Genomic DNA, 11,927 nt, shown 5'->3' with positions numbered 1-11,927 from the left:
GATGGCAATCACTACCACGTTAATCTAATTAACGTGAACTCTAACGTGGGAAGGAGGGGCGTTTGGAGCGTTAGTGACAAAGGTAAGTGTCACTAACGCTCTTAAAGCTTAAGCATGCCCACGTTAGGAGTCACGTTAGTTATACTGACATGAACTCTAACGTAGTGAAAGCGGGCACAAGGCAACGTTATTGGAAAAGGTAGTTCTCAATAATGTTTGCGAAGGACCAAAAAGCAACGTTAGTGGTCATGTTAGTGCCACTAACGTTGAAGTTAACGTTGATCATTTTGGGTTGGAATGTTAGTGGAGAAGGTGATTGTCACTAACGTTCTCGAACCCACATCCTCACTTAACGTTAACGCCACTAACATCCTAACTAACGCCCATGCCTAACTCACACTTTTTCGCAAACAAAGCTGAGCCCACTGAAGATTGTAACTGCTTCAACTCAAGACCAAAGGCCCATATCCAATACTTGAAGAACTCACTAGAAGATCAAGAAGGGTAGTATATATAGGAGTAGTTTTGAACTATAGAGAAGCTTGGCACTTTTGGAGAACTACACTCTGTATATTTACTTTCTGCATTTTCTAGTTTGTTAAGCATGTATTCTTTCCTACCATTTTCCATTTCCAGAGCCATGAACAACTAAACCCCTCTCATTGGGTTAGGGAGCTTTGTTGTAATTTGATGGATCAATTATAGTTTTCATTCTTCTTCCTCTTTCTTTTCTCTTGATTTACTAAAAAGCTTTCGATCTTAGTCTAATTGGTTAGTTGTCTTGGAAAAGAAACTCTCCATAATTGGATCTCCTTTGAGCCTTGGAAAAGGGATGAGGAGATCATGCTAGAAATGCTTTCTCATGTTGGACCAAATTGGGGTTTGGGCGGATATAGTGACATGTAATCCTCCCAACACTTTGATTTGGAAATACATGTGTTAGAATCAGTGACCATACTTCATCTCTTCCCATGAGCAATTAAATCAAGGAATTGGGCAATTGTTCAAGCTTAGAGAGATTAGATTGCAAAGGAATTGGGATCCAATCACTTAAGATTGCCAAGGAGATCAATGAATGCATTGATTGAGGAAGAGATGAGAATGAACATGATCTGGAGAATGCAACATCTCCTAAGCCCAATGAATTCCCCATTTCTGATCTTACCCTTTCTCTTTACTTTATGCCATTTATTTCCATGTTCATTCCTCATATCCCCATTTAAGATTCTGCACTTTATTTCCTGTAATTTACTTTCCTGCCATTTAATTTCCTGCAATTCTCAATTACATTTCTGTTTAGCTCAACTAGCACACTCTTCCAACTAAAGTTGCTTGACTAATCAATCACTGTGGGATTCGACCTCACTTTATTGTGAGTTTTTACTTGACGACAATTTGGTATACTTGCCGAAAGGAAATTTGTTGAGAGACAAGTTTTCGTGCATCAAGTTTATGGCGCCGTTGCTGGGGATTGATTTTGTATCGACATTGATTAAGTTGGAAGTCACTAGATTGAGCATTTTCTTTTTATTATTTAATTTACCTTGTCATTTACTCGTAGTTTCAATTAATTTTCTTCCTCACCCCTTATCCCCTCGTTATTTTCTTTTTCTTTGAATTTACTTACAAGTCTGCTCACTAACCCACTAACTGTTTGATAATTTGCACCACTCACACTAACAATCACTCTAACAAGAATAATCACTTCATTTTATTTCTTGCTGTGTGCTCTGTTAGTTGTATGACAGGGAAAAGAAGCGGAGCTTCAACTTCCTTTGATTTTGAAACTGAGAGGACCCTCCGTAGATTAAGGAGGAAAGCAAGAGGGAAAAGAGTTGTTGGTGCTGAGGAAGAGGAAGAGTACTTTGAAACAAATATGGAAGAGAACTTGGAAAATAACCATGAAGAAGAAGCTCACAACTATGCCAGAGAAGGCCTTGTGAATCATGCTGGGCAGAAAAGGAGAGTTCTAGGCTCTTACATCAACCTAAATTCAGAAAATTGTGGAAGTAGCATCCAAAAGCCCACCATACATGCCAACAATTTTGAATTAAAACTCTAGCTCATCACCCTTGTTGAGAACAACTGTTCATTTGGAGGAAGTGCCCAAGAAGACCCCAATCATCATGTAACCACCTTCCTAAGAATATGTGACACTGTGAAGTCTAATGGTGTCCATCCGAATGTCTATAGACTGCTGTTGTTTCCCTTTTCACTCAGGGAAAAAGCATCTAAGTGGCTGGAATCATTCCCAAAGGAGAGCTTAACAAATTGGGAGGATGTGGTAAACAAGTTTTTGGTAAGATTCTACCCTCCTCAAAGAATCAATAAGCTGAGAGCTGAGGTATAAACCTTCAGGCAACAAGATGGTGAAACTCTCTATGAGACATGGGAGAGGTTTAAGGACTTAACAAGAAGATGCCCACCAGACATGTTTAATGAATGGGTTCAATTGCACATTTTCTATGAAGGTCTTTCTTATGAGTCAAAGAAGTCCGTAGACCATTTATCAGGGGGCTCTCTAAACAAGAAGAAAACCATTGAAGAAGCCATAGATGTCATTGAGACTGTGGCTGAGAATGACTACTTCTATGCTTCTGAAAGAAGCAACACTCGAGGAGTAATTGAGCTGAACCACATAGATGCATTGCTGGCTCAAAATAAGATGATCACCAAGCAGTTAGCAGATCTTACCAAGAAGGTGGAAGAAAACTAAGTTGCAGCAGTCATCACCTCATCACCAGCTCAAGAAGGAGTATATGTAGGAGAAGAAGGTGACTGGGAACAAGCCAACTATGTTGGAAACTCGCCCAGACAGACCCATGATCCATACTCCAAAACTTATAATTCTGGTTGGAGAAACCACCCTAATTTTGGGTAGGAAAATCAACAAGACTAAGGCCAAGACCAGAGACGCCACAACCATAATCCCAACAACAATGCAACTCACCAACATCCCTCACAAAGATCCTATCAACATCGACCTAATCACCCCTCTCAACCACCTAACCTCAACCCACCATCACTAACCGAGGATAGACTCTCCAGTATTGAGACTCTACTTGAAGACATATGTAAAAAAGTCCAAGACAACAGAGTGTTCAAGGATGAAGTGCGAGCCAATATCAAAAACCAAGGAGACACCATCAAGAGGCTGGAGTCCCAAGTGGGATATCTATCTCAACAATTTCCCAAACCTACTGATAGTTTCCCAAGTGACACAGAAAAGAACCCCAGAGGAGAAACAAAGAAAGTAAGGTGGGAAGAATTCAAGATGATCACTATAAGTGATGAGAGGAATGTGGAGGAAGTGCACACACAAACAAAACACTTCCACGACAATCAAAAGGAAAAGCATGAAGAGAGAAACCACGCAACCCATCCCACACACAAGGAGGAGCTAAAGAAAGGGGAGACCCTAAACCCATATGCACCCTTTCCCCAAAGGCTCAAGGGTGGTGTAGCAAGGAGAATGTATTCAAGGTTCCTCGACATGTTTGCATCTCTTGATGTAAATATACCATTCATTAAGGCCCTCCAGCAAATGCCCTCCTACATCAAGTACATAAAGGAGCTGCTGGCGAAAAAGAGTTCATTAAAGGGTGGGCAAACAATAAAGATGAACAGAGAGTGCAGTGCCCTCATTCAAACAGAGTCACCTACAAAGAAGAAGGATCCAGGGAGTTTTCACATTCCTTGTGCTATAAGAGACACAATGATTGATAAAGGGCTCTATGACCTGGGAGCAAGTATCAACTTAATGCCTCATGAAAAAGCTTCAAATCAATGAGCTAATACCCACTGACATAATCATCAAATTGGCTAACAAAACTCAAAAACAGGCGATAGGAGTGGTTGAAAACGTATTTAGTAAAGGTTGGAAATTACTTCCTGCCCACAGACTTTGTTATCTTGGCCAGTTTCACTGACCTTTTCTTTACTGTTTTAGGGTAGTTTCATGCATTTTCTTAGTAAATAAGCAAGTTTTAGATGAAAATACACTTACACCTTGATTCAAGCAATTATTGTGAACTTTACATGATTTCATGAGGATTCGACAGGAATTGTACGATATAATTGATGATGCATAATCTCATGACTTGGAACAAAGCTTTGATGCACTCTAATTGCTTGATTTCAGGACAAAGGAAGCAAAAAGGAACCACGTTAGCAGCCACGTTAATCTAATTAACGTGACCACTAACGTGTAATGGGGACAAGCTTGTAGCATTAATGGAAAATGTGATTGCCAATAACGCCTTCGAAGCCATCATAGCCCACGTTAGTTGCCACGTTAACTACATTAACGTGGTAGCTAACGTAGAGGAGGAAGAGTAGCTCCAACGTTAGTGGTAAAAGTGATTGCCACTAACGTTCCATAAAAGCACAATGAAGCCACGTTAATCCAATTAACATGAACTCTAACATGGGATGAAGAACCAATCCCCAACGTTAGTAACACTCACCTTTGTCACTAATGTTGGACCAACCCAAAAGTGCCAAGCTTCTCTATAGTTCAAAACTACTCCTATATATAATACTCTTCTTGATCTTCTAGTGAGTTCTTCAAGTCGTGGATATGGGCCTTTGATCTTGAGTTGAAACAGTTACAATTTTCAGTGGGCTCAGCTTTGTTTACAGAAAAGTGTGAGTTAGACATGGGCGTTAGTTAGGACGTTAGTGGTGTTAACGTTAAGGGAGGATGTGGGTTCGAGAACGTTAGTGACAATCACCTTTTCCACTAACGTTCCAACCCAAAATGATCAACGTTAACTTCAACTTTAGTGGCACTAACGTGACCACTAACGTTGCCTTTTGGTCATTCACAAACGTTATTGGGAACCACCTTTTCCAATAACGTTGCCTTGTGCCCCCTTTCCCTACGTTAGAGTTCACGTTAGTATAACTGACGTGACTCCTAGCATAGGCATGCCTAAGCTTCGACAGCATTAGTGACACTTACCTTTGTCACTAACGCTCCAAACGCCCCTCCTTTCCACGTTAGAGTTCACGTTAATTAGATTACCGTGGCCACTAACGTGATAGTGATTGCCATCTCCAATGTTAGTGACAAAGGTGAGTGTCACTAACGTTGGCTTATCATGCTTAGCTCCACGTTATCTCTCACGTTAGTGGTCTTAACATGACCGCTAACATGGGCACTTTTGGGTTGGTCCAACGTTAGTGACAAAAGTGAGCGTCACTAACATTGGGAATTGGTTATTCATCCCACGTTACAGTTCACATTAATTGGATTAACGTGACTCTTAACGTTGCTTCATTGTGCCTTTATGGAACATTAGTGGCAATCACTTTTACCACTAACGTTGGAGCTACTCTTCCTCCGCTACGTTAGCTACCACGTTAATGTAGTTAACATGGCAACTAACGTGGGCTATGATGGCTTTGAATGCGTTATTGGCTATCACTTTTTCCATTAACGCTACAAGCTTGTCCCCGTTCCACATTAGTAGTCACGTTAATTAGATTCACGTGGCTGCTAATGTGGTTCCTTCTTGCTTCCTTTGTCTTGAAATCAAGCAATTAGAGTGCATCAAAGCTCTGTTCCAAGTCATGAGATTATGCATAATCAATTATATTATACAATTCCTGCCTAATCCTCATGAAATCATATAAAGTTCACAATAATTTCTTGAATCAAGGTGTAAGTGTATTTTCATCTAAAACTTACTTATTTACTAAGAAAATACATGAAACTACCCTAAAACAGTAAAGAAAAGGTTAGTGAAACTGGCCAAGATGCCCTGGCATCAAACTGCCCAAAACCACTGCTGTTGCCGCCATGGGAACGGGTGTTGGAACTGCTAATGGAGCTGTTGTGTTTAATGATTTTTGTGAGTTTCGACATTTAGATAGGGATTTTATTTTTAAAATTTAATGGTTATAAATTTTAGAATGCCTACAAAGTTAATTGGAAAACTGCAAATAATTAATATTGATTAAGAATTGAATAATTGATGTGAATGTGTTAAAATGTGTACGAGAATACTTAGTTGTTGTGATTATTCTGAGTTATGATTGGAATCAGATATGGTTATGAATGATTATTAATTTGGTGTTATTTACTAAATTAAAATATTATGAGTTAATTATTGAAAAATGGTCATATTGATAATTGATGAATTGAGTTTGGATTATGGCTGGTTTTGTTGCTATGAGTGATTAACTGATAAGATCGATTTTGGTTTGAGATTGTGATTGTTACTGGTTTTCTAATGTTTTGGGAATTACATAGAATCCTAATTTTATTTGATTATACTAAATTGGTTGCTATTGGCTGGTTTGTTTGATGGTGATGTGATAGTTGTTAATGTTGAATTATGATTAACTAGAATTAATTTTGAGAACGGTTAACGGATTGAAGTTTGATTACTAAATCGATTTTCTTGAAATCTAAATTTTAAGATAAAAAGTAACTTTGAGGACAAATCAGTAACTCGATAATGAACAAAATTGTATGAGGTTAGAGGCTGATTTTTGGAAAATTAGTTTGAATTTTTGAAGTTGGACTAGTTGACTTTTAAAGAATGATTGACAGAACTTCTGATTTTAATTGAAGATAGGATGTTAGTCATTGAACTTAATTATGATGAGATGATTATTGAAAATTTGTTGTTGTGATAATTTCTGATAAAAGGCTGGTGAATTATTGAGAAAGAGGAAATCCGTAAGGGTGGTTAAGTCCTATTTTTAAGGGAGGTTATGTTCGAATTTTTATAAAAATATAAGGATTTAACTAAAATAAATTATGTAAACTGAGCCTTAGATGTTTGATTGATAAAATTGAAACTTGATAACTGAAAATGAATATTTAAGGGCTTGTTTGATGATGGTTAACGATTGTTAATAAAATTGAAAGTTGAATAATCTTTTAAAAGTATTAAAGTTAAATGTAAAGTGTTTGAAAATGGTTTGAGTTGAGATTGCTAAAGTAGAGATTTTGAAATGATTTGATGGTTAATTTTTTTAGGAACGAATGCTTGAGGAAGTTAAGAAAGGTTTAAGAAAAAAAATGTTAAAAGGCAGTAAAACCCCACGAACAGTTACTTTTTTAACTATAGAAAAAACTCACAAACTGATAATTGGTTAAATATGGGAAGTACCAACGAACTGAACAATCATTGGTCTCGGAAATACCTACAAATTGTTATTGTTTTAAATGCAGGTATAACCTACGAATTGTTGTATGTTGATCTCGGGGATAGCCCATAAACTGAGGATCACTGTTTTGTTGTGTGTTGATCTCGGAAAAAATCCATGAATTGAAGATCACTGTTTTGTTGTGTAGTGATCTCGGGAAAACCCATGAACTGAGGATTGTTGTTTTGTTGTGTGTTGATCCGGAGACGCCTATGAACTGAGGATCATTGTTTTCCCTTATGCGTATATTATGGCGTCCAACTTTTCACTGACTGTCGATAGTCACAAAAGAGTGGTATTCTTAACCACTGATATGTATGCACGAAGGACACAATGGGAAACCATATCTGGGACTTGTTCCTAGATAATGTCGGGCTGCAGGGTATAAACTGACACATGAGCTCATGGTCTGCTTAGGACAGACATGCATCATATTGTTTGCGCATTTGTATTTATTGCGTTTGCTTATATTATTTCTTTGTGATTGTGCAGTTTGTGTTATTATGTCTTGTTTGTGTATTGAATAAGGTCCCTTATTTGTATTATTAGTTTGTGTATTGAGGTGACTAAGAATTGATGTTGTGATTGAGATTTGTTTTAAGTTTAGAAATTTAAAGAAAGTAATTAATTATCTAAAGTAAAATTAAAAAGTATTTTCAAAGGTTTGACAAAAATAGTTTCATTAAGTAAAGTTAATTATTCGTATTTTATTGATTACTTTTACGACATTTCCATTCCCAATTGAAAACGTGTGATTTGTTCTCACCCCAAAATTTTTCATCCTTTCAGTGCCACAGGTTTGAAGATTCAATAAGAAGCTGCAGACAATTAGTACATTTTATTTATGATTCTTGTTGCTTTATAGAATCCCCTTGCTCTTGTTGCTTAAGTTTTTGTTTTATATAGAGGGGTGGGTGTTGTATCTGAGTTTTATTTTGATTTTACTTGTATATGATTTATTATTATGGTATTTATGTGATTGTTATCACTTGAAGATCTTTGATATGTGATTTTAATAAATAAAAACAAAATTTTCTGAAATTTTCTTAAAAATTGAAACTCGATCTGGACATAAAGGCTCAATATTAAATAGTTAATTAAAGAAAAACAGGTCAGTAATACCTTACTTTTAATACTATCATGACGTATTAGAAGTTGGGTCGTTACAACTAGAGAGTTACATTTCTTTTTTGAGAGGTTTTGTTTTTAGCTATATTATTACAACAAATTTGATTATGCATTATAATTGTGTTGTTCTACTCTTAAACGAAAAAGTTATATGCTAAGATTCCACAATTCTACATGTTGGGAATAAATAGTATGACCACAATCCAATCAATCATGTGTCAAATAATTTGTTATTGTTATTATATTAAAATATTAATATAATAAGGTCCTTGGTTAAATTTAGGAATTTATCATTATGATAGCGATCATAATATTGAGAGATAAATCTTTTATAATTTAATCTAAATTGTTCTTGGTCATAAGATTATTAAGAAAAGGAAATTAATAATCCGGAAAGATATATATATATATATATATATATATATATATATATATATATATCATTTATTAAATTATATATATTGATGGTGCCTATAGAGATATGGCAATTGAACTGACTCACTTTGAGAATTTCTAATGGTTATAATTATCGCATATTGGTCAATAAGATATTCTCAAAATGAACATAGTAATAGAGTTCCTTTGACATGCGACTGTCATAGTAATTAACAATGTATTTATTATACTTTGATTTCGGACACCTAATACCCTAGGGTGCTAGTTGAATGGATATTGGATATGATTTGAATACTTGTAGAATTAATGATTAGTCAATATGAAATCCATCAACTGTGGTAATGAGTTTGAGCTCTATGATTATAATAAATGAAATAAACAATGCTTTGGCCAAGGAGTTTGAATGAATGAAGAAATGAGTTTCTTAAGTCATTCACATTTCATTATAATAATGGTAACAAGTTAGAGTTTGACAATTAAACCATACTCTAACGGTTAACCAAGAGCTCGAAAGATGGAAGGAATTATATTTTGTTCTTCTTAGGTTCTTAGTAAAAATATATTACTTCATACTATCGGGTCATTAAGGAGTGTTGCTAGACGCCAACCTTGATTAGTAGATTTAGTCTGACTAATTTACTACCCGCTTAGTATTGAACCTATGGGGTCACACACTACCGATTGTTCTAACCTTTGCTGTAGAATTATTTAATTATTATTTTAATTTGATCAAATAAATAATTATATTAATTTAAATGGAATATTATTGTATTCTTTTCTAGCACCAAGAATATAATAATAATATGATAATTGAGAATATTAAATGAGATTTGAGAATAATTAGTTATTCTATTTCTAAATTTGAATTCTAAATTTGGATAAGATCCTAATTGATTCTGTTTAAAATTGAGTTATGATATGATTTATAAATTTGAAAGATTCAAGCTTAAAATAACAAGATATGATTTGAATTTGAATTCAGATTCAAATTTAAAAATAGTAACAAATCTCATACTATATATATGTATGCCAAGAGTAGAGAAAATAGATGAGATTACCTCTACACACATAAACGTATGTAAGACTAGTTCTTGGAGAAGAATTTTATGGTATGCAAAGAGTTACAAGAGGTTTCTTAATTTAGATCAGATATCCATTCATCAAGGAGTTCACAGCAAAGGTTGGTCTCGGTGTGGATATGCATAGAATCTTCGTACAATAGAAGAATGAAGTTTTTACTAAAGCGTCCAAAGGTATTTAGATCTGATATATATATATATATATATATATATATATATAAGTGTATATATAAAGGTCAAATTTGATTTGATAATTTTCTAAGGCTAAACGTTAGTTTATTAAAAATCAAAATTTGTTTTGATTTATGTGTTTTGAATACTATAATTTTAGAAATTAGTTTTTTCTAATATTCTTGATTATAAAGAGCGGCCTGACAACCAGGAGTTTTATTTTCAAGATAATAATAAGTATGTACATTTGATATATTAGGGATTTAATTTTATTTTTACCTAGACAACCTAGGAATATAAAGTTTAATCCATGAGTATTGATAAAAAAATCTCTAACAATGGAGATAAATCTTAAAAGTTAGGAGATTGCCAAAAAAAATTTATCTCTTGAACTTATAAACTATTTGGAATATTGTTTTATTGCATTATGGGTTGTTTTGATAATTATGAGTTCTAATTTCAAAGGCATATACCTACTATTTATTAATAAACATCTTGTGAAGATGTATGATGACCAAAACAAGATAGTACGACTATCAAAGATTTTATTTAAACTAGTGGGAGTATTAGACGATATATTTTGAATTTAACAACTTTAGAAGTTGGAATGCCATTAGACAAATGGCTTTAGCGAGAATTGTTCTTGCAAACATTTTTGGATTTTATTTTGTTACAAACAATTTATAATTGGCCTTAATATGATTGATGTTTATGACCTATTTGGAAAAACTCAATATGAGTATTGAGGATGCGAATCAAAATTTCTCTTAAGGATTGTGATAAACCACTATTTTATGATTTATATTATGCTCAATTGAGTGGTTTCTATCAAGTCTTTGCTCACTTATTCATGTAAATTGCATGGTTTTACAAATCCTTCCTTATTCCTTAATATATGTGAAAAAATTTTTCCTAGACCATAAAATTATTAATTTTAATTATCCTTTATTACCATTCGATGTCGTGATCTGTGTGTTGAGTATTTTCAGCTTTATAAGGTAGGAATGGCTCAGAGAACAGGAAGGAAACATGCAAAAGTGGAAGGAACGCGCAAAAATAAAGTTTTGACAAAAATGGCAGCGACGCGCACGTATGGACGATGCGGACGCGTGACTCATGTAGAACCCAAGCGACGCGCACGCATAGACGACACGAATGCATGCCTAGTGCAAAACACAAGCGACGTGTACGCATGACTGACGCGTACGCGTGACAAGGAAAACTTCCAAATGACGCGCACGCGTGACCCATGCGCACGCGTGATGGACGCCTCGTGCAGAAAATTGCAGAAAACATACCCGACGATTTCTGAGCTATTTTTGACCCAATTTTTGGCCCAGAAAACACAATTTAGAGGCTATAAAGTGGGAGAATTCATACATTCATTAACACAACATTCATTATTCATAATTTTAGCTTTAGATGTAGTTTTCTAGAAAGATAGGCTCTCTCCTCTCTCTCTTAGGTCTTAGGATTTAGGATTAGGATTCCTCTTAAAGGTTTGGTTTACTTCTTCTTCATTCCAGGTTCTATGTTCCTTTACTTTGGTTTCTCTTCTATTTTTATTTATTCTATTACTTTGATTTATGAATTCTCATGTTAGATTTGATTTTATATTTAATATAATTTGAGGTATTTCAGATTTATGACTTCTTTCTTCCATTCATGATATAAATAATTTGGATTTTTCCCCTTTTGGCTTTGGTTGAGTAAGTGGTGACACTTGAGTTATCAAACTCAGCTGTTGATTGAAAATTGAAGTTTGCTGGTTGATTTGGATCCCTCTAAAGCTAGTCTTTCCATAGGAGTTGACTAGGACTTGAGGAATCAAGTTGATTAGTCCACTTGACTTTCCTTTATTTAGCAAGGGTTAACTAAGTGGGAGCAATAAACAATTCTCATCACACCTGATAAGGATAACTAGGATGGGATTTCCAGTTCTCATACCTTGCCAAGAGTTTTCTTAATTATTAATTTATTTTTCTTGCCATT

General features: G+C 34.9%; 1 non-coding gene across 1 annotated transcript; it reads right to left on the bottom strand.

The window, feature by feature from the left end:
- Nucleotides 1-2,329: 2,329 nt before the first annotated feature.
- LOC130983449 (small nucleolar RNA R71) lies at nucleotides 2,330-2,437 on the bottom strand. Its single transcript, XR_009087440.1, has one exon. It is a non-coding gene; the product is annotated as a small nucleolar RNA R71 (small nucleolar RNA).
- Nucleotides 2,438-11,927: the final 9,490 nt, after the last annotated feature.

This window comes from Arachis stenosperma, chromosome 5 (assembly GCF_014773155.1).
Source record: "Arachis stenosperma cultivar V10309 chromosome 5, arast.V10309.gnm1.PFL2, whole genome shotgun sequence".
NCBI classification, from domain to species: domain Eukaryota; kingdom Viridiplantae; phylum Streptophyta; class Magnoliopsida; order Fabales; family Fabaceae; genus Arachis; species Arachis stenosperma.
The sequence above is the reverse complement of the archived record's forward strand: the minus strand, read 5'-3'. Positions and strand labels throughout refer to the sequence as shown.